Here is a 23,001-nt window from a genome sequence, read left to right on the forward strand (position 1 = left end):
GTGTGTGTGTGTGTGTGTGTGTGTATGTGTGTGTTTCCCTGAAGGTGGAGTTACAGTGTGTAAGGAGTCTTGTAATCAGGCAGGCCAGAAAGATTAAAGGAAAGGGAGCGTAGGCCCACTATGCAGCCAGCCATTGTAGATAAGAGTGAGAATGTGTGGAGTGTGGCAAAGTGTGATTAGCATGATTTAGCGAACTATTTAAGGACCAGCTCAGAACTAGGAATTTTAGAGTGTACCACCACTCTATGTCCTGGAGCTCTCCTCCGCTAACCTGAGACAACCAGTCCATCAAGCTGAGTGCTGCCGGTTCTGAGCCCAATTCAGGACACGGGGCCCTCAGGAGACTCGCCGGCCTGAATCCAGAGGAGCGGAAGTCTGGAGCCTGAACCTTCGGGCTGCTGCAGGAGAGGTACCCCCTGCTGTGAGCCTATTGTTTGTGGTTCTTAGGATTGTTTGCTTATGCTTGTGTGTTGCTTTGATGTAAGTGAGAAGTAAAATTTATATACTCAAAACCAACTCTGAGTTTGTCATTCCTCCCAGGTCAAAACCTGGTAACGGCTTGAGACACAATGGCTGTGAGCCACCAAACATGGGTGCTGGAAAATAAACTCTTAAGTTATCTGCAAGAACACAGGGCTCTTAACTACTGAGTTAGCACTCCAGTTCCAGTACCATTTATGGTCTTGGTAATTTCATCGGTGTTTAGCATTGCCATGTAACTACTTACCAAGACACAAAGTTTTTAGATATACTAAAGCATCATTTCAGCATGACTGTGGAAATAAATTTCTGATATCATAGCACTCTGGAGGGCTGAAGCAAGGGGCATATTCAAGGAAGCCTTCACTATATAACAACTCAATAAGCAAAAACTACAAAACAAGAAATCTACTATTGATGTTGTACACAGCTAAGGATGCCCCCCCCCCACACACACACAAAATAGGAATTGAAAACCAGGAGGAAATTGTGACACAAGTAAATTTTCAAGAGATAGAATAAATTAATGAATTATATATCCTGGAAAGAGGAGATGGCATATGGAACCTACCTGTGGTGACATATTGTTTATGATTTAATAAAAATTGCCTGAACTATCAGTTTTCAAAGCCAGCCACACTAGTTAGTTGTAGAAGCTAGGCAGTGGTGGCACACACCTTTAATCCCAGGACTCAGGAGATAGGCAGATGGATCTCTGAATTCAGGGCCACCCTGGCCTACACAAAAGTGAAGAGTAACAGAGCTCATGCCTTTAAACCCAGCACTAGGGAGGTGGAGACAGGAGGATATGACTGGGCGGAGTAAGGAATAAAAGGAGGAGGAGACAGGAAGTGAGAGCTTTTGCCTCTGAGGATTCATGGAGACAGGATTGCCATTTCAGCTGGGTAGAGGTAAGATCTACTGGCTCGATTGCTTTGCTTCTCTGATCTTCAGCTTGAAGCTTGAACCCCTAAATCTGCCTCTAGGTTTTTATTAATTCATGTTACACCTACCAATTTTCCAGATTACATACAAATACATACACTTTCCACAAGTCACCATGGTGGAAATCACCATCAATCTACCTAGACCCAGTTTCTATAGCTGATGTGTGATGGCTAAACACATCTGTAAATCATGAGCAATTGCATGATTTGAAAACCTATTGTGTGACAGGCCTATCCTGCCAGACAACTAGGTAGGCTGCCCAAGGGCTTCATTTCTTCCTCAAACCTTCCATATGTGATCAAGTAGCCTCACCCCAGCAGCCTCCCCAACCCTGCTTGATCCAATCTCTTGTTGATCCCATTGATCTTTCCATTCCAACCTCCCTCATCCAACAAATTGCTTTGTTTTAGCCTTCAACCCAAGTAGGAACCCCCAGCTAACCCAAGTTACCTAGAAACACAACTGCTGAGCAGGTCAGAAAAACAGACACCACACAGCCATCTCATTTCCTGAAAATCCAGAGAAGAAACTAAGGTTTTCCTTTGGAGCAAGGGATTGTAATGTCCAGCTGTATAATGTATGCTCTGACAACAGAAGATTTAAAGAGAAAGACAATACTCAGGCAAATGTTGAGGAGTAAATATTCCCCAATCAGAGCCCCTTTTGAGGGCCTTACCCTGCCTGGGGAGTGGAGGGGGGATGGCTAGGGGCAGGTGGGATATTGGGGGGAGGGGAGGGAGAGGGAGAAGGGATTGACATCTGAAGCAAGCTTGTTCCTAATTTGAACTAATAAAATAAAAAAATGAATGAAAGAACAAACAAACAAACAAAATGCATTACTAGCTATTCTGGAAACTGTGAAGAACATTAATCAAGACTTTGGGAACTGTCATAAGCAAAGGAAATTTAAGGAAACATGACAAATGTTTCTTTTTTCTTTTCTTTTCTTTTCTTTTCTTTCTTTCTTTCTTTTTTTTTTTTTTTTTGAGACAGGGTTTCTCTGTGGCTTTGGAGACTGTCCTGGAACTAGCTCTTGTAGACCAGGCTGGTCTCGAACTCACAGAGATCCTCCTGCCTCTGCCTCCCAAGTGCTGGGCTTAAAGGCATGCACCACCAATGCCTGGCTTGTTTCTTGTTTCTTAAAAAAAACTATATATATGTATCAGGGGCTTACACTGTGGAGCTGGGAGTGGAGCTGGTAAAGAACAGTTGAGCCCTGGGAAGGGCAGCTTGGTGTCCTGCAGGCTGCAGGTCCAGGAAGAGCCATTTCCACCTCACTTCCCAAAGCTGTCATGTGGCCATGAACATTACAGCTTGCAACTGTTTCTTGTAATTTTTGCTCACAAAGAGTATTTTTTTCTCTTTCTCCATTTAATCATCTGCTGGCATCTACTAACTCTCACAGAAATTTGGGAGTGGAGACATTATTGTAACTCCTACATGTGAGCATACAAGGTGGGGAATTTTGGAAAGAGGGGGAAAACTTGGTTACTGTTAAGATACATATTTTGGTTTTATTTATGTCTATCTGTTTGTCAGCCTGAGAATGTTGTCTCCAAGGAAGACCCAAAGAAGGTGTCACATTCCTTGGCCTTGGAGTTACGGACATTTGGGAGCCGCATGACTTGGTTTCTAGAAGAATGAACACTCTTTATTGTAGAGTCATCTCTCTGTTCCCAAGACACAACATTTTGTATCATTTGTTTCCTTACTCTTGGCTATTTTGACTTGTGAAAGATTAATTCACAAAATAGATCTGTGTTATTGGCTACTACCTCATCCCTAAGTCTTGAGGGTTCCCATCCAACTCTATACCAAGTTCCTATGCTCAAACCCACCTGGGGACTTCTCCTACCTTTCAGTCTTGTTTCTCTCATTGGGGCATTGTTTAGAGTATATAGAGCAAACTGAAGGCAGTATCTTGGTGGAAAGGGGGATGGATGTCTTAACTTATTTGCTGTTGTTGTGGTAGAATATGACATTCTGGGTAACATATTCTGTGAACAAGCCACATGTGAACAAATCAAGTGTTGAAAATGTTCTTTCTGAAGGAGAGATGTCAAGCAATTCCCCCCAATGTCCCAACAACAAACCCAGACAGACTTCTGTCACAGTTCCCTCTGGGGATCCCAAGTGTTGATTGGATTCCTTAAAGCACAGAGGATAGGGATTATTTATGGGGGTTTTTGTCACTCTTCCCTCAGCTAACTGCACATGGAAAGCATGACCCAGAAAGGATCAGAGCTTCCCTGTAGCTACAGAGTCTCCCCCAACTTTCTTTGTTCTTCAGTACCTACATATACTCCATTCTTTCGGAAGATCAAGTTCATCTGGATCCTCCATTCCTCCATGTAGGGTTATAAATGCCCAACAAGCTCTACTGTGAAAATCTAATGCAAAGAAGCTTTCAGGAACTCCAGGATGGAGGTTGCTTAGGTGAGAGGACAGTCACTCATGACTGAGATGAGTCAAAACAGTCCCTCTAATATGAAGAACATCCATTATATACATGATTATATGTAGTTGGAAGCTCTGCTCCAGCCTTACTCTCCCACATTCCAAACCTACCCCTTCTCAGGAAGACTAACTACTAAGAGGCAGCTCCTTCCCTGGCTTCTAGACCTGCCACATGATTTTTCTCCTACTTTCTTCCCCCTGAGAATCACCAGGGGGTAATTTGCTCAGTTTATTATACCCTATCTTATTAATTCAGTGTGATTTAGATTACTGCATTGGCAGAGAAACTTAATATCTGGGTACAGAAACTTTTCAGATTAGAGACCAATTTGGCAGATGCCTGAAGAAAATATTTGTGACTTTTACTCTTTACTTCTGTTAAATGTTTAATGTGAATAGGATATGGAGAGATGACTCAGCAGTTCTCAGCACAGAATTCTCTTCCAGAGGAGCAGGGTAGATTCCTAGTGATAAACTTGAGATTTGGGAGGAGAAAAGACCAAGTCCATATATAATATTAAAGTACCCTGGGTGTACTTGGGACTGGCCAGCCTGCTGCCTCACGGTAAGTCAGGATTATTGAGAGAGCAGTCTCTTCTGCCTTCTTGAGGTCATATTGGGGAGCTAAGGTGTTCAGAGGGTCTAGAAGGATGGTGGTTTTACACTGTTAGGAGGCTACAATGAGAAGGGAAGGAAAAAAAGAAGTGAATGGGATTATAGTTTACATTGGACCTAAGGCACAGGAACTTACTCTTATTAGCAAAGACTGAACATTGAACAAGCAGATTTATTCTTTAACTAGGATTTAACACAGGACAGTGAGAACTTACTTTTAACTCTCTCACCTGCAAACAGAGCTCTTAACCTGAAAGGTATATTTTCTCCTGTTTTGGTCTCTCATGAACTTGTCAGGTATTTTTTGTATCTTGTCTCATATGCAGCACACACATCGTGGCTCACAATAGTCTGTGACTCCTGCTCCAGGGGATACAATCCCATGTGCTGTCCTCCTAGGGCAGTACACTTATGTAAAGTGTACTGATTTACATACAAGAAAAATATCCATAGTTGAACAATGAAATAAACCATTATGTGCACATGAATGACATTATCGCTCTAGTGAATATTATGGTGTTGAAGGAATTATTTCATGACCCTGGAAGCAATATCTGGAGTGATGAGGTCCCAATGTTAATCATTTAGTGTCTCTGCACCATCACTGGAGAATGACCATTGGGGGGCTCTGTGTGATCCTAAAGTTTGGAGTATTTACTCTAGTGAATGAAAACTTTCTTCATGACCTCGGGCAAGGAAAACCATGTCAAAGTCCAGGGTTGAATTTTATAACTCTGGATCCTCAGAGGAGTACTCCTGACATGTATGTCTGTTTTACCCATCCATTGAGGAAGTGTATCCCATTGCTGGTGTGCTTTATTTTTCTTGGCAGTAAGTAGATACATTGAAACATGAAGTGGGTAATAGTTATGAGTGTTTGCCTCATCCTTAATATTTGAGATTTCCTATCAAGCCTTGTATGTGGTGATTCCTGTGCTTGAATCTACCAGTGACATGCTCCTACCTAGAAAAATCTGTATTCTATCCTTTCCCTTCCCTTCCCTTCTCTTCCCTTCCTATCCCTTCCCTTTCTTTTAGGGCATGAGTTTAGAATGTACAAAGCAAACTGAGGGACTAAACTCAGGATTAGCACATAAATAATGCTCAAGACTTTGAGGGCTTCAGGTGAAGGCTGGTAACATAGAATAACAAAAAGTTTTCCAGGTTGTTAGACAACATCTGCTCCAGTCTTCTAGGTCAAAATGTATCATGCAAAGGCTCCCTCTCATGGCTTGGGCCTCAAGTTAGACAAGTCATCAGATGGCCACTCCCAAAAGCTCTGAGCCACATCTTGCAGGCAGGACAGTTGTCCATTGAAGCTTTTTGTGGCTGGGTTGATGTCTCAGGCCCACTACTGGAGTCCTTGTCTGGTTACAGAAGATAACTGGTTCTATCTCCATATCTTCCATTAATATGAGTCCTCACTAGGGTCACCTTCATATGTTCCAGAGAATTTACACTGCACCAGGTTTCCATATCATCCATAATTGCCCCCATATTCCAGTCATTTCTCCCTGTTACCCTCACTCCCCACCAGTCATCTGTAAACTTTTAAAGAAAAAATAGTGACTGGAAGAGAGGCAATGGTTAAATTTATTGCCTCCACTGCCAGTCTGATTAATATAGGTGAACTTAAGAGAATAATAATAATAGCTAACAGAACACCAATGAAAGGGAAAAGACATTCTGGCCAAGATAGCCACTTAAAAGTCCTGCTTGGGAGTTTTCTATCTCTATGCAAATCATTAATTTGATTATCAATGGTATGGGGATAATCTGACACAGTACAGCAACACATGCTAGGAAATTGTTGACAACCAAGATTATGTTTGACTTACAAATAATCTATAGTAACTCTATTTGGTAAAACAGTGGTCCTAATTTATCCGTCTTTACTATAATATTACTAGTTGTAATAATCATACAAGCCATTTTTGAGACCTCTTTTGCATTCCAGTAACTATTTCTGGGATAGGCAATAAAAAGACATTGTGGGCTGCAACAGGATCTAATAGATGTAAAGAATCATCACAATTCTCAGAGAGAGCTCTCTTAACTCTATTGATTGATTGCAAAGATTTGCTGATCAAAATAGCTATAATATGACCTATTCTATATAAACCTTTATAACCAGCAGGAAGGGCATTATAAGTAGCATTTTCACACCAAAATGGTTCATTCCAAAGTCCACCAAAGGGAAGTGTGTGGTTTGAGGTGTCTATAAGGAGGGATATATGTATAGTCAAAGCATAAACAGTGTGATAGAAAATCAACATCGATGAGACCATCAGGGGAAACCCAATGAATACAAGCATGGGTGGATTCTATATTGCCCTTTGTCATTTGTGCATATCGATTATGAGTGACTCCTATTTCAAATAAATTTCCTTTTCAGAGCCCAGGAATAAACACATCTCCTCTGATACAAAAGGATTATTCCTGTGAACTGCCAAGTGCCAAATGAAGGCACAGGTAATTTTCCAGGTCTTTGAAGATAGAATTATTTAGGGGCCACAAATCAATTTTGGTAAGTAATACAAAGAATTATTGTAGGGGCCACAAATCAATTTTGGTAAGCAATACACCAGGTATTTCCCATACAGTCTTCACACAACTATAATTTCCACTATTAGACCTTTTTAAATAGTACTTACTTATACTAAAATACATATTATTGAATTTGTGATGATCAGTCAGATTAGTCCAATGAAATTATCCCCCATTCAGGTGCCTAAATATTTTACACCATCTTTTATCCAAATAACTTGACCTGAAAAATAAAGACAATTCTTATCATGATAAAACAATATCATACTCTCTCCTATCACATGTGTGGTTTTTATCCCCCTGGCAAAAGGAATTTGAATTCTGCATCAACAAGCAGAGAGTTAACCTGAAATACAGCCAGTAAACATAATAGCATCATTTTGGGTCAGCCATATTGTGTCCTTGCTGTGTCATTTGGCCTTGAACACAGCATGGCAGATTTATTTTCTTTATTTTCCCACATTTATTCCAAACATAAAGGCTTTCACTGGCGGGGGCAAAATTGAGTATAATAGGAACTATAGCTGCTAAAGGATTTGTCACATAGTTCCACATGTAAGACTGTCTCCAGGGTGAGTTCTTGAGACCATCATGACAGCAGCAACTGGTGAAGGATTTTGAACAATATTAAATGCATTCACTGGGCTTCTTGTCAGTGCAAATTCTTACATGAGGGTTACAGAAACTGGAGGTGGTCAAGGCTTTCCCACCATGATAAGGCTCCGCCCCAGTGTGAGGTCTTTTATGCTTGATAAAATGACAAGAACAAAGAAAGTTTCCCAAATGTTTACAAAGGGTTTCTCTCCATTGTGAATGTTTTAATTACTCTAGTGCCAAGTGGAACTAGTGAAGGCTTTCTCACAATACTAACAAGTGTTAGCATACTGACTAGCGTGAACTGTTTCATGTCTGTTATCAGCAGAACAGGTGAAGGCTTTCCAAATGCTTCCATGCATAAGGCCTGACTTTTGAGTGAACTATTTCATGCCTATTAAGATCACTACCATGAATTAACAGTTTCCCACATTTTACACTCAAAGGTTTTCTCTCCATTGGGATTTTTTTCATGCAAGTTAAGACAAGTAGAAATGTTGAAGATTTTTCCACAATGTTTACATGCATAAGACTTCTCTCAAGTGTGCTTTCTTTCATGTCTGTTACAACTAGTGGAGTCCCTAAAAGCTTTGCTGCAATGCTTGCATGCATAAGGCTTCTCTTCAGTATGAATTCTTCCTGAATGATGAGATCACTGAAAAATGTAAATGCTTTTCTACACGGTTTACATGCATAAGGTTTCTCTCCAGTGTGAACTCTTTCATGTCTTTTTTCAGGACTGGAGTCAATGAAGGCTTTTCCACAATGCCTATATGCATAAGGCTTCTCTCCAGTGTGCCTTCTTTCATGTTTGTTATGACTACTGGAGTGACTGAAAGCTTCTCCACAATGCTTACATGCATACAGCTTTTTGTGTGTGTGTGTGTGAACACTTTCATGTCGCTTACATGGAAAAGGTTTTTCTCCACTATGCTTACTTTCATGTCTGTTACAATTTCTGGAGTCACTGAAAGCTTTTCTGCAATGCTTGCATGCATAAGGCTTCACTCCAATGTGACTCAATTCATGTTCAATAGGACTCCTGGAGTGACTGAAGGCTTTCCCACAATGCTTACATGTATAAGGATTTCTTTCCACTGTGAATCCTTTCATGAACATTCAGATTACTGGAGCTGGTAAATTCTTTTCCACAATGCTTACAAGCGTAGGGCTTCCCTTCTATGTGAGTTACTTTATGACTTTCAAAACATTCTGCATATTTAAATGTTTTGCCACATTACCCTACAGTTGAACCTTTCCTGTACAATATGACTTTTTTCATGGTTGAAAGGTTTGATTGGAATAGGTGCATCGGCCCACAGAAACAGCTGACCTGAACAACGAGGAGCTCTTGGTCCTCAGATTGATAGTGGAAAACCAGCATGGGACTGATCTAGAACCCAAGAATGCGGGTTTCAGTGAGGAGACCTCAGAAATCTGTGGGGCCTCCTGTAGTAGATCAGTACTTATCCCTAGCATAGGTGTAGACTTTGGGAGCCCATTCCACATAGAGGGATACTCCCTGAGCCAAGACACACAGGGGTGGGCCTTGGCCCTATTGCAAAGGATATGACAGACTCTGAAGACCCCTCCTATGGAAGGCATCACCCTCCCTGGGGAACAGAAAGGATATGTGATAGGGTTTTAGCTGGGGGGGTGGTAGGGGAGGAGGGGAGGGAGAGGGAACTGGGATTGATATGTAAAACAATCTTATTTCTAATTCAAATAAAAAAACTGACAAAAATAAAAAACAACCAAACAAAAAGGAATAGGTCATCATATTGGGAGGAATCCAGTTGACAGTCATCCAAGGCTTGTAGCTTGGCAATCATTGTCTCCTTGAGAGATTGAAGCTTGTGAATCATATAAGATTCTAAGGATTTATTAGAATCGTTAATTTTCCTTGTTTCTTCATTTACATATGCTTCTAAACCTTTAATATTCTCGTCCTTAGATAGTAGCTGAATGGCTTGTAAATTGCCTTCTAAATATCCAAGCCTAGACTCCAGCTTTTGGCCTGTGGCAGTAGATTCATCAGACATGGAGCGAATTGTCTGTGCCAGTTCACTAATCCTGTCCTGGTTCCTAGGTATCTTTCTATTTAAGGCATCAGACATGGAGCAAATTTTGCTTTCTATTTGGTCATGAGTTTGTTCTACCTGTGTTAGTTATGTAGCATAGCCAGACTTAGCATCTTCAACTTCTTTACGTAAACGTTTCATGTCTTTCATTTCAGAGATCAAGTTTTCCTGGCTGGCTTTTATATCTTGCAACCAACTTTCTAAGCTGCCCACAATTTGTACAGGTTCTTTGTCCTTTTCCCTGTGTCTCAGTCCTCTGATTAGAGATATCACATGTGCTATGAAGCTGGCTGCTAACATAATATATAGGTATGTTACCAGCAAATCATAAGCCTCCTCTAACATCGAATTCACATAAGAAGCAAGAATATTCCCAGTGGTCCGCATTGTCAGATTATCTGCCATTGTTACAGAGTAATAAACCTTAGTTATTATTACCAGGTAAAATATAAGGCTTTAAAATATAAACCTTTCTATAGTTTGATTTTTAGCTCGTAGTAACTATGTTTGACCAGCAGATGGCGCCGGTGGCCGGTTATGCTGGCACAGGTGTGCCTCGGAAAAGATTTCAGCTGAGGATGGTTACGTTGTTCTCAAAACAATCTGAAAAATATCTGAATGGCTTTCGGACTGAGTTAGAATAGATGGAAGGGATGGGGTTTTGTCAAAAGGGAAGGGTTTTGGAAACCCACACCACAGTAGAAACCTCCAGGCACTGAGGCGGTATCCGGGCAGGATGGTGGCTGTGGTGGCGGAACAGAAGGGGAGGGACCTCAAGTTGGGAAAACCTGTGGAAATGCAGCTGGCAGAAGCTGTGCTCCAGCTGGGAGACAGACCCAGGGAGGTGGGGCAGAATTGTAAGATTGGAGCCTCCAGGGGACGGAGGTGGTGGCCTGCAGGGGTGGGGCCGATAAGGGATGAGGGAGCGGCAAGGGAGGGGAATACTGGGCAGACCTGATCCGGGAAAGGCCAGGGGGCGTAACCTCCTTCTGACACTAGATATTGATGATTACAAAGTGGAGTCAGAGATAGGTTAATAACTGGTAGTTTATTAGGAGAAAATACTCGCGCAAGGGAACCAGTGACCAGGTTTGCACCTAAGCAGGTCGGACCCAGAAATGCTTCCCAGTCAGCTCAGCCAAGCGAGAGAGAGCCCAGTGCTCGCCTCCCTCCTTTTTTTTTTTTTAAAAATTTATTTATTTATTATGTATACAATATTCTGCTTCCATGTATATCTGCACACCAGAAGAGGGCACCAGATCTCATAACAGATGGTTGTAAGCCACCATGTGGTTGCTGGGAATCGAACTCAGGACCTCTGGAAATACAGTCAGTGCTCTTGACCTCTGAGCCATTTCTCCAGCCCTGAATCTTAGTCTGTGTCTTTTTATTAAGAAATTGAGTTCATTGACACTGAGATATATCAACGACCAATAATTTATAATATCTTTTATTTTGTTGTTGGTGGTGTTGGTGGTAGTGTGTGTGTGTGTGTGTGTGTGTGTGTGTGTGTGTGTGTGTGTGATTTCTTCTGTTTTGCTGGTGTGAGATTTCTGACTATATGTGTTTTTGTAGGCATAGTTAGCTTTCCTGGGTTGGAGTTTTCCTTATATTACCTTTTTCTGTAGACTGTGTTTGTTGATAGATATAGTTTAAATTTGATTTTATCATGGAGTTATCTTGTTTTCTTCATCTATGATGATTAAAAGTTTTGCTGGGTATGATAGTCTAGTCTGACATTTGTAATATCCTAGATTCTGCAGGACATCTGTCTGGGCTATTATTGGCTATTAGACTATTTTGAGATGTCAGGTGTCATTCTAATCAGCCTGACTTTATATGTTATTTGCTCCTTTTCCTTTGCAGCTTTTGATACTCTTTATTTGTTCTGTATGTTTAGTGTTTTAGTTTCCATGTGGTGAGAGGACTTTGTTTTCTTGGTCAATCTTTTTTGGTGTTCTATAGGCATCTTATAGCTTTATGGGCACCACTTTCTTTAGCCTCAAGAAGCTTTATTCTGTGATTTCTTTTTTTTTAAATTTAAATTAGAAACAAGATTCTTTTACATGTCAATCTCAGTTGCCTCTCCCTCCTCTCCTCTCCTGCCCTCCACTGACCCCCTATCCTAATGCCTTTCTGCTCCCCAGGGAGGGTGAGGTCTTCCATGGGGGATCTTCAAAAGTCTGTCATATTATTTGGAGCAGGGTCTAGACCCTCCCCAGTGTGTCTAGGCTGAGAGTGTATCCCTCTATGTGGAGGGGGCTCCCAAAGTCCATTTGTGTTCAAGGGGTAAATACTGATCCACCATCAGTGGCCCTATAGATTTTCCAGACCTCCCAGATGACCTCTTCCTTCAGGGGATCTGGAACAGTCCTATGCTGGTTTCCCAGCTATCAGTCTGGGGTCCATGAGTTCCCCCTTGTTCAGGTCTGCTGTTTCTGTGGGTTTCTTCAGTCTAGTCTTGACCCCTTTGCTCATCAATCCTCCCCCTCTGCAACTGGATTCCAGAGTTCAGCTCAGTGATTAGCTGTGTCTGCTTCTGCTTCCATCAGCTACTGGATGAAGTCTCTAGGATAGTATACAAGGTAGTAATCAATCTCATTATCAGAGAGGGGCATTTAAGGTAGCCTCTCGACTATTGCTTAGATTGTTAGTTGGGGTCATCCTTGTAGATCTCTGGACATTTCCCTATGCCAGAATTCTCTTTAAACCTATAGTGTCTACCTCTATTATGGTATCTATATTCTTGCTCTCCTCTATTCTTCCCCTGACTAGATCTTCCTGTTCCCTCATGTCCTCCTCTCCCCTCATCTTCTCCCCTTCTCCCCTTCTAACTCTCTCTCTCCTCCCCCTATGCTTGCATTAGCTTAGGACATCTTGTCCCTTTCACCTTCTCCAGGGGACGATGTATGTCTATCCTAGAGTCTTCCTTGTTTCCTAGATTCTCTGGTGGTGTGGATTGTAGGCTGCTACTCCTTTGCTCTAGATCTAAAATCCATATATGAGTTAGTAATACTCTTTTTGTCTTTTTGCGACTAGTTGACTCACTCGGGATGGTTTCTTCTAGTTCCATCCATTTGCCTGTGAAATTCAAGATTCCATTGTTTTTTTCTGCTAAGTAGTACTCAATTGTGTAAATATACTACAATTTCTCCATCCATTCTTCAGTTGAGGGACATCTAGGTTGCTTCCATGTTCTGGCTATTATAAATAATGCTGCTATGAACATGATTGAACAAATGTCCTTGTTATGAATGTGCATCTTTTAGGTATATGCCTAAGAGTGGAATTGCTGCATCTTGTGGTAGATTGATTCCCATTTTCCTGAGGAACTGCCATACTGATTTCCAAAGTGGCTGTACAAGTTGGCACTCCCACAAGCAATGGAAGAGTGATCCTTTTCTCCACTTCTTTTCGAGCATAAATTGTGGTTTTTATTTTAGTCATTCTGACAGGATTAAGATGGTATCTCAGATTTGTTTTGATTTGCATTTCCCTGATGGCTAAGGATTTTCAACGCTTTCTTATGTGTCTTTCAGCCATTTTAGATTCCTCTATTGAGAATTCTCTATTTAGTTCTGCACCCCACTTTTTAATTGGATTTGTTGGTGTTTTGGAGACTAGCTTCCTGAGTTCTTTGTATATTTTGGAGATCAGCCCTCTGTCAGATGTAGAGTTTGATGAATATCTTTTCCCATTCTGTGGGCTGCCATTTCATCCTGTTGACTGTGTCCTTTGCCCTACAGAAGCTTCTCAGTTTCAGGAGGTCCTATTTATTAATTGTCAATCTCAGTGTCTGTGCTACAGGTGTAATGTTCAGGAAGCTGTCTCCTGTACCAATTCCTTCAAGGGTGCTTCCCACTTTCTCTTCTAAGAGGTTCAGTGTGGCTGGATTTATGTTGAGGTCTTTGATTCATTTGGACTTAAGTTTTGTTCATGGAGATAGATATGGATCTAACTTCAGTCTTCTACACACCAGCATCCAGTTATACCAGCATCATATGTTGAAGATTGTTTTTCATTGTATAATTTTAGCTTCTTTGTCAAAAATCAGGTGTTCATAGGTATGTGGGTTAATATCAGGGTTTTCAACTTGATTCCATTGATCTACTTGTCTATTTTTGTGCCGATACCAAGCTATTTTCAGGACTATGGCTCTATAATAGAGCTTGAAGCCAGGGATGGTGATGCCTCTGGAAGTTCGTTTACTGTACAGGGTTGTTTTGGCTATCCTGAGTTTTTTGTTTTTCCATATGAAGTTGAGTACTATTCTTTCAAGGTCTGTGAAGAATTGTGTTGGGATTTTGATGGGAATTACATTGAATCTGTAGATTGATTTTGGCAAGATTGTCATTTTTATTATGTTGATCTTACCAATCCAAGAGCATGGGAGATCTTTCTGCTATCTTCTTTAATTTCTTTTTCTAACGACTCAAAGTTTTTACTATACAGGTCTGTCTTCATTCTCATTGAATTGTAGAAAGTCTTTAATTTCTTTTTTTATTTCTTCCTTGAACCAGGAATGGTGCAATTGCACATTATTCAAATTCCATGAGTTTGTAGGTTTTCTGCAATTTGTGTTGTTGAATTCTAACTTTAAAGCATGGTGGTCTGATAAGATACAGGGGGTTATTCCAATTTTTTGTAACTGTGTAGGTTTGCTATGTTGCCGAGTAAGTGGTCAATTTTAGAGAAGGTTCCATGTGGCACTGAGAAGAAGGTATATTCTTTTGTGTTCAGACCAAGTATTCTATAGATGTCTTTTAATCCCAATTGGGTAATAACTTCTCTTAGTTCTTTTGTTTCTTTGTTAAGTTTCTGTCTGGTGGTCCTATCTAGTGGTGAGAGTGGGGTGTTGAAGTCTCCTACTATAAGTGTGTGAGATTTCATGTGTGATTTGAACTTTAGTAAAGTTTCTTTTACAAATGTGGGTGCCTTTGTATTTGGGGCATAGATGTTCAGGATTGAGACTTCATCTTGATGGACTTTTCCTGTGATGAGTATGAATTGCGCTTCTTCATTTCTTTCAGTTGATTTTAGTTTGAAGTCTTATTTCTTAGATATTAGGATAGCTACATCAGCTTGTTTCTTGGGTCCATTTGATTGGAAAGTCTTTTTCCAACCCTTTACTCTGAGGGAACCTCTGTATTTGACATTGAGATGTGTTTCTTGTATGCATCAGAAGGATGATTTCTGTCTTCATATACATTCTGTTAGTCTGTATCTTTTTATAGACAAGTTAAGCTCATTGACATTGAGGGATATTAATGACCATTGATTGTTGATCCTTGTTTGTTTTGGATTTGTTGTTGGTGGTGTTATTATGTGTGGATTTCCCTCCTTTTTTCTTTTGGTGTTTGGTAAAGTGGGATTATCTATTGCTTATGGTTTTTTAAGCATAGTTATTTTCATTGGGTTGGAATTTTCCTTCCAGTAATTTCTGTAGGGCTGGATTTGTAGATATGTATTGCTTAAATCTGGTTTTGTCATGGGATATCTTGTTTTCTCCATCTATAGTGATTGAAAACTTTGATGGATACAGTAGTCTTGGCTGGCATCCATGTTCCCTTAGTGTTTGTAGAACATCTATCCAGGATCTTCTGGCTTTCAAAATTTCCATTGAGAAGTTGGGTGTAATTTGGATAGATCTGCTTTATATGTTACTTGGCCTTTTTCTTTTGCAGCTCTTAATATTTTTTCTTTATTCTGTAAGTTTGGTGTTTTGATTATTATGTGTTGAGGGGATTTATTTTTGTGTTCCAATCTATTTGGTGTTCTGTAAGCTTCTTGTACTTTCATAAGAATATCCTTCTTTAGGTTGGGGAAGTTTTCTTCTATGATTTTGTTGAATATGTTTTCTGTACCTTTGAGCTGAATTTCTTCACCTTCTTCTATACCTATTATTCTTAGGTTTGGTCTTTTCATGGTATCCCATATTTCCTGGATATTTTGTGTTAGGGATTTGTTGGACTTGAGATTTTCTTTGGTTGATGACTGTATATCTTCTAGTGAGTCTTCAACACCTGAGATTCTCTCTTCCATTCTCTTGCATTCTAATGGTTATACTTACATCAGTGGTTCCTGATTGTTTACCCAGCTTTTCTATTTCCAGCATCCCCTCATTCTGTGTTTTCCTTATTTTATCTAATTCTGATTTCAAACCATGAACTGTTTGAATTATTTCTTTTACTTGTTTGGTTGTTTTTTTCTTGGCTTTCTTTAGATTCTTTAAGAGACTTGTTTATTTCTTGAATTTTTTGGTTTGTCTTTTCCTCCATTTCATGTAATTTTTGCTTGTTTTTACTTCTATTTAAGGGATTTTTGTGTTTCCTCTTTAATAGTATCTATCATCTTCATAAGATAATTTTTAAAGTTCATCTCTGCTTCATCCTCTGTGTTGGGCTTTTCAGTTCTTGCTAGTGAGGAGTCCTAGATTCTGGTGGTGTCATATTGGTCTTTCTGTTGTTGCATGTGTTCTTATTCTGTCATCTTCCTATCCCTTCTTCCAGTAGGTGCAGGTAGGGTCTCTCCCTCTCTTCTAGTCTCCTCAAGCAAAGGACAGAGGGCAGAGGGTGAATCAAGAGTGAGGTGTGTCCAGATTCAGGGTAGGCCTTCCGGTCTTGTTGGGTCCACTCTACTTGAGGGGCAGTCACAGGAAGAAGGGAGGAGGAGGTAATGGGGGAAGTTGGGGGCAGAACAGCACCCAGATCTACCTCAGGTGGCAGGCAGAGGGAGAGGGGGGAGCCTAAATGTGTTTTTATAAGATGCTTATTGCTGTAACATTCTAGACTAACTCCCCCAAACTATTTTAGTTGTTTCTGAAATAAGATTTAACTATATCCAAAATGTTTCCTAAGTATTATCACATTTTAAATGACACCCATATTTTCCATAGTTTTACAATAAAAGTTTATTTGACTCTTCTTCTTTTTTGTTAATGCCCCAAATTGGTTGTCTGGATTTCTTTTCTATAGCTGTGGCAACTCATAAATACTAATGCAACTTTTAAAGGGAAGTGTTCCATTTCACTTATATTTATTGAGGGTCAGTGTTCTCGATGGTGTAGCAAAGGCATGGTGGCAGGAACTGCCGAGACCTCACACTTTCTCCCTAACAGGAGGCACAGAGAGCACACTGGAACTGTCACTCTCTTTTGAAATCTCAAAACTTGCCCAAAGTGAAAGATGTCCTCAATAGACCATACCTTGTAATCATCCTTTATAGTGTTTCATTATTGAGGACAAAGTACTCAAACTTATGAGCCTATTGGGCTATTCTCACTCAGACCTGTACTAAAGTTGTATTCAAACCTACTGCCTAAGACATAGTTTTCAAAGAAAGACAGACATTATTGCACACAATGAAGGTGTTTTTCATCATGTATATAGTAATATATTGTGAAGTAAAGTACAGTTTTATAAGTAGGAAATTCTGTTTATTTCCACATTACAAATTTGTATTTGGCCTAGTGGTGGTTGCATATACCTTTAATCCCAGCACTTGGAAGTCAGAGGCAGGTGGATCTCTTTGAGTTTGAGACCAACCTGGTCTACAAGGGCTAGTTCCAGGACAGCCTGCAAAGCCACAGAGAAACCCTGTCTCAAAAAAACAAAAAAAAAGTATTTGTTAGCTTATGTGTCCACTCCTTTGAACATGTTATTTATTTGTTTACTAATTTGTATGTCTCTGCATTTGTGTTCATTTGGAAGGGTGCATGCGATTGTCAGAAGACAACTTTCAGGAACTGGGTCTCTATTTCCAACATCTAGGACCCAGGGAGGTAACTGAGATAATCAGGTTTTGAAAAAACACCCTTCCTAACTGATGCGCCTCATGGTCCAACCACATTCTGCTTTCAGCCTCTCTATAGAGGTGAGTTGACAAAATTCAGTGTCTCATCCTTACTACTGGTTCTAGTATGGGTTTGTGTAGGGAGGGGAAACTCAGAAATTTGGGCACACACTCCTTAAATCGACAAGTCTTCTGACCACTATGAATTACTCCCCACATTTATTCTAAAGAAAAAATTTTGTACTAGTGAGAAATTCTTATATGACTATATTAGGGACAAAGACTGTTATAGTTTCTATAGGGTGACATATGAAAGACTTTCCTCCAGGGTGAGTTCTTTCATGTCCACTATGGCACCTGGAGCTGATGAAGGCTTTTGCACAATCTTTACATGCTTAAGTCTTCTTTCCACTGTGACTTATTTCATGGTCATTAAAATAATTAAAGTGAAGGGATAGCTTTCCAAATGTTTTACAAGGGATTTCATTCCAGTATGAATTCTTGCATGAGTGTTAAGAGAAGCTGAAATGGTAAAGGTTTTTCCACAATGCATACCTGCATAAGGTTTCTCTCCAGTGTAAATTCTTTTTTTTTTTCAGAGACAGGGTTTCTCTGTGTAGCTTTGGAGCCTATCCTGGCACACTCTCTGGAGACCAGGCTGGCCTCGCACTCACAGAGATCCGCCTGCCTCTGCCTCCCGAGTGTTGGGATTTTAGGCGTGCGCCACCAATGCCCGGCCCAGTGTAAATGCTTTCATGAATGTTATAACTGCAGTGGGCATAGGCTTTTCCACAAACTTTACATTACTATGGCTTCTCTCCAGTGTGAATTTATCATGGGTTCAGGCAAGAGGCTTACAGCAAGTGGATAGGGGTTTGTTAAAATGATCTGATCCGAGGGTAAAAAGGAAATAAACCGGCTCACACACGTGTTTCTCTCATGGCCCTATATTCTTCAAGAAATGTTTTCCCCAAAAGCTCTCTCTCAAAAGCTCACCTTAAGATTTCTCCTTAAAAGTTATCTCCTCAAAAGTGCTCTTTCTAAAAGCTCTCTCTTCAAGTTCCCCTTAGAGATTCTTCTTAAAATTTCTCCTAGAGTTCTTTCTAAAAATTCTCTAAAGTTCCTTCTAAAAATTCTCCAAAAGTTCCTCCACACCCCACAAGGCTTCTAGTTGTTTCATCCACAGACACATTTAAAAACTCTCTGACAATAAGACATGCATATTTCTCAGAACCAGGAAGGCCAATAAGATCTTGAGAAATGTGAGCACCTCAAGGCTCAAGGGGGAGAAGTGATTTGTAACACTTAAAGGGGACTTCTCAGCACTATATCAAATACGCAGTAACAAACATTCTGGAGTTGATACCTAGAATATTAATTGCTAATTCAGTAATAAATGATAAAGGCTCCCTGTTGATGGACTTTTCTGTCCAGCCTGGTTTCACTGCCCCTCAGTTCAAAATAAACACACAGAGGCTTCTATTGATTATAAATGGTTAGGGCGATGACTCAGGCTTCTCATTGACTAGCTCTCTCTTAGTAAGTAACCCATTAATATTAACCTGTTTATCTCCACATGCTCTTGGTTTACCAATGATGCCCGACCCTCTTGCTTTCTCAGCACCTACATGGAGTCTCTCTGGTGACCCACTCTTGTGTTCCTCTTCCCAGCTTTCTCCTAGTCTGGTAGCCCTGCCTATACATCCTGCCTGGCTCCATCCTGCTTGTCCATTGTCCAAAACAGCTTTATTCATCAACCAATAAGAGAAACATTTATTCACAGCATACAGAACAACCTCCACCAGCAGTTGCCAGCATGACTTCCTTCAAGAAACTTACACCAAAGATTTTTGTGAAGCTTTTCCCACAGTCCTTTGTAAGGTGTTACTCTGTGTTGTATGTGGATGGTGAAATAAAGAGGTCTACTCCAAGATGAATTTTTGGTTCTCCAAGACAGTATGGAGAATCACTTTCTATGAACTAAACCTTAAACACCCATGTAAAGGCTTATTTATTATTCCAAACAAATATTTTTGGGAGGGGGTTAAAAAAGATTAGCGTATCAAAGTCCCTGATCTATTCTTTATGTTTTTCTTTAAAAAAAAAAAAGCAACACACCCCTGGCACTTTAACCCTATTTGTAGTGTTTGTAGTACCCAATAATTCAAGATATCCAGGGTAGTCTTGTAGCCAAAGTCATGACAAGGTTGTAAAGATCTTTAGAAAAACAACTCTATAAATAACAAAAATAATCACTGTTTTCCACAATGATTTCTTCAAGGTGCAAGATCTTCTAGCAAACAGCTACTCACTCTGTTGTGTACCCTGTATGCCACAAAAAGCGACTATTTCATTCTACTCTTTACTCTAGATACAGGGACTCTGTTAGTTTCCCAGAATAATTCTTACATACATAAGGCATTTCACTTCTGTGAGTTCTGCTATATGTTTCTCCAAACATGAAGCATATATAATGTTTTCCCACATTGCTTACAAATGTAACTTTTCACTCCAGTATGATCTTTTTCATGAGTGTTTTTGCATGATCCACCCTTTTGGTTCTGCCATGCACAGGACACACGCACACACAGGTCCCCTACACAGATGCTTCAGTCCTTGGCAAAAGTTATTGGCTTAGCAGAGGTTCCACATGTTGCTCCTTCAGCTAGGGCACCCTAGTTCAGGGACACCAGCCCTGCCTCTTTGGGTCATGTAATAGCTTCTTTAAAAAAATCTTCTACCCTTGGATTTCCTATTCAACCAAACCTTGACCTTGTGTAATGGGTCCCCTGGTATTTGGTGATATTAGGCCAAAGTTTATTTCCAAGAACTTACCTGGAACTCTCATGACGCCAAAAACTATTTCCTGGAAATTTTCATACATTATCATAACCTGCAGTCAATTTGAGGTCCAGCTTTGGCACCCTGCGGACCCTAGGTATGTGAAATGACTAACATCCTTGAAAATGTTTCTTAAAAATGATATTTTCTCTTTAATCCTAGTTCATTCTTTAAGCCCAGCTGACAAGAAAGCACAGATTTTAAGGTAAAATACCAAAGGAATTGCCGTTCCCCCCCCAGTCTTTGATGTAACTATCATCATGTCTGAAACTATACAAACCAGACGTCCAATTTTTAGACTCTTCTCAGCATTCCTGTGCCCTGAATTCTGCATTAGCTCATTAACCTTTGAGCATTCTATGACTTTCTATCCAAGCTTCCTGGTGTTCTCCTAGTCCTGAATAAACCACAGGGTCAGCTCTGTCACAGCATTACCCCATGAACCTGGTAACCAACTTCCATTTTTGCAGCACTCCCAGTTCCTGGGATAAACGTCATGGCCAAAGTCATCTTCTCTGTAATAGATCATGTTTTTGAATACACTTCCATGTTACAGTTAGTCAAGAAAAGGCGGAACAGGAGCTAAAATTAGGCAGGAACCCACGGTCCAGAACTGAACTTGAGCCTATGGAGGAATTCTGCTTTTTAGGTTGCTCCTTGCGGATGATAAAGGAATGCTTCTGATAATAATCATTCAAAGCTGCCCAGAGGATCACCACTCATGAGCTAAGCCCTCTGTCATTAAACAGGAATGAGAAAATTTACCCAGAGAGCTGACTACAGGCCATCTGGATTTTCTCATTTTCTCAATTGAGATACTGTCTTCAGGTCATCCTAGCAGGAGTCACACTGATAACAAACTAGCCAGCGCAGGCCAAGTATTAAAATGCCATAGTGTGATGTAAAAATCAGGTGATTGTAATGATTGTCTTTTAACACCATTCCTGGTGTTAATGAATGTTCACTCTTTTATGTCCATGAATTTTCTTAGGTGTGTGCTTATTTGTGCTGTGTATATCACTTGTGTGAAAGAGATTTGTAGAGTCCAGCAGAGGGTAACGTATCCTTTAGATCAAGAGTAATGGGAATTTCTGGCCATTCCACATGGATGCTGACATCAAACTATGACCTGCAAGAAGAATAAGAATTGTTCTTAATATCAGAGCTTGTGATACAACTATGTCATAATCATTAAAGAAGTAAAGTCAACACTCCAATTCTTTTCACATGACAGGGTCTTTCCATGTAGTTCATGCTGTCCTTAACATTGTGAATATGGCGTTCTTGTCTCTGAGACAGTGTAGTTGCAGTGGAACACATAAGCCATCCTCCAGTATTTCCCTTGGCTACAGTAATGCTTTTCACATGTTTTGCAGAACCCAGGAGTTTGAGAACTACTGTGCATTTGAATATCATAGTCAGTATATTGAAAATCACCAACTGATTAGAGAGAGAATGCTGCCGATAAAGATACACCTTGTGTAGTGAGGTTCTATGAAAGCCAATTGCATGTAAGAAACATTCACTAATCATTCATCCTCACCGTGGGTCTCAGAGTCCAGACTGGAGGGGAAAGATCTCAGTCTAAGGAAGCTGTGCCGAAGCCTCTTAATCATCAGAAACACTGGAAAGATATCAGTCGTTCTAAATCACTTCAGTCCTTGAAACCTCTCTTACAGAGAAACAATGTAAAAATCAACAATGTAATGAATCCTGTAAGACTCTCCCCTTTGATCAGCCTCAGGAGAGAAATCAAAGCAGGGATAGAGACAATAGGAATGTACTAATAAGAAACACACATGGCCAGAGTGTGAGTGGAAGTCTGCACTGGTTCTTCCCGTCATGAGGAAGTACAAGCATAGTTTGGAGTTCTCAGGATCTCACAGTAGGAAACTTTTGGACTTTTAAAAAGATACTGATGTTTTCGAGCCTGACAAGTTAAATGGTTAGAGTTTATTAAACACAGGGAGAGTTTCGATGTTATACTTTAGACTGTGATATCCAGAGTATTTAGGATCAATCAAGAAATTGAAATAATTGATTAATATCAATGTATTTGTGCATCACGATGACAAGTAATCCATTGTGTTCATTATTTTTTTGTCAATTTGATACAATCTCTGACACATCTGAAAACAGAGAACTAAATGGAGAAAATGGCTCTGTCTGATTGACTTTTGTTTTTTGCTGTTGTTGGGTTTCTTTTTTTTTTTTAGTTTTTTGAGACAGGGTTTCTCTGTGTAGTTTTGGAGCCAATCCTGGCACTCGCTCTGGAGACCAGGCTGGCCTGGAACTCACAGAGATCCACCTCCCTCTGCCTCCTGAGTGCTGGGATTAAAGGCGTGTGCCACCAACACCCGACCAAAGATTTTATTTATTTATTTATTTATTTATTTATTTATTATTTATAGTCTTCTGCCTGCATGCCAGCAGACGGCACCAGATCTCATTTAAGGTGGTTGTGAGCCACCATGTGGTTGCTGGGAACTGAACTCAGGACCTCTGGAAGAACAGTCAGATTGCCGGGTGGTGGTGGTGCATGCCTGTAATCCCAGCACTTGGGAGGCAGAGGCAAGTGGATCTCTGTGAGTTCGAGACCAGCCTGGTCTACAAGAGCTAGTTCCAGGTCAGCGTCCAAAGCCATAGA

General features: G+C 40.4%; 1 long non-coding RNA gene across 1 annotated transcript in view; it reads left to right on the plus strand.

The window, feature by feature from the left end:
• Positions 1-22,546, plus strand: part of LOC118238869 — a 26,053-nt gene extending 3,507 nt beyond the window's left edge. The window contains exons 2-4 of the long non-coding RNA XR_004770201.1: positions 6,896-7,027; positions 17,432-17,594; positions 19,185-22,546. This is a non-coding gene — a long non-coding RNA (uncharacterized LOC118238869). The remainder of the gene's footprint in view (positions 1-6,895; positions 7,028-17,431; positions 17,595-19,184) is intronic.
• The last annotated feature ends 455 nt before the right edge of the window (positions 22,547-23,001 follow it).

Source organism: Cricetulus griseus, chromosome 5 (genome assembly GCF_003668045.3).
Source record: "Cricetulus griseus strain 17A/GY chromosome 5, alternate assembly CriGri-PICRH-1.0, whole genome shotgun sequence".
In the NCBI taxonomy this organism is placed as follows: domain Eukaryota; kingdom Metazoa; phylum Chordata; class Mammalia; order Rodentia; family Cricetidae; genus Cricetulus; species Cricetulus griseus.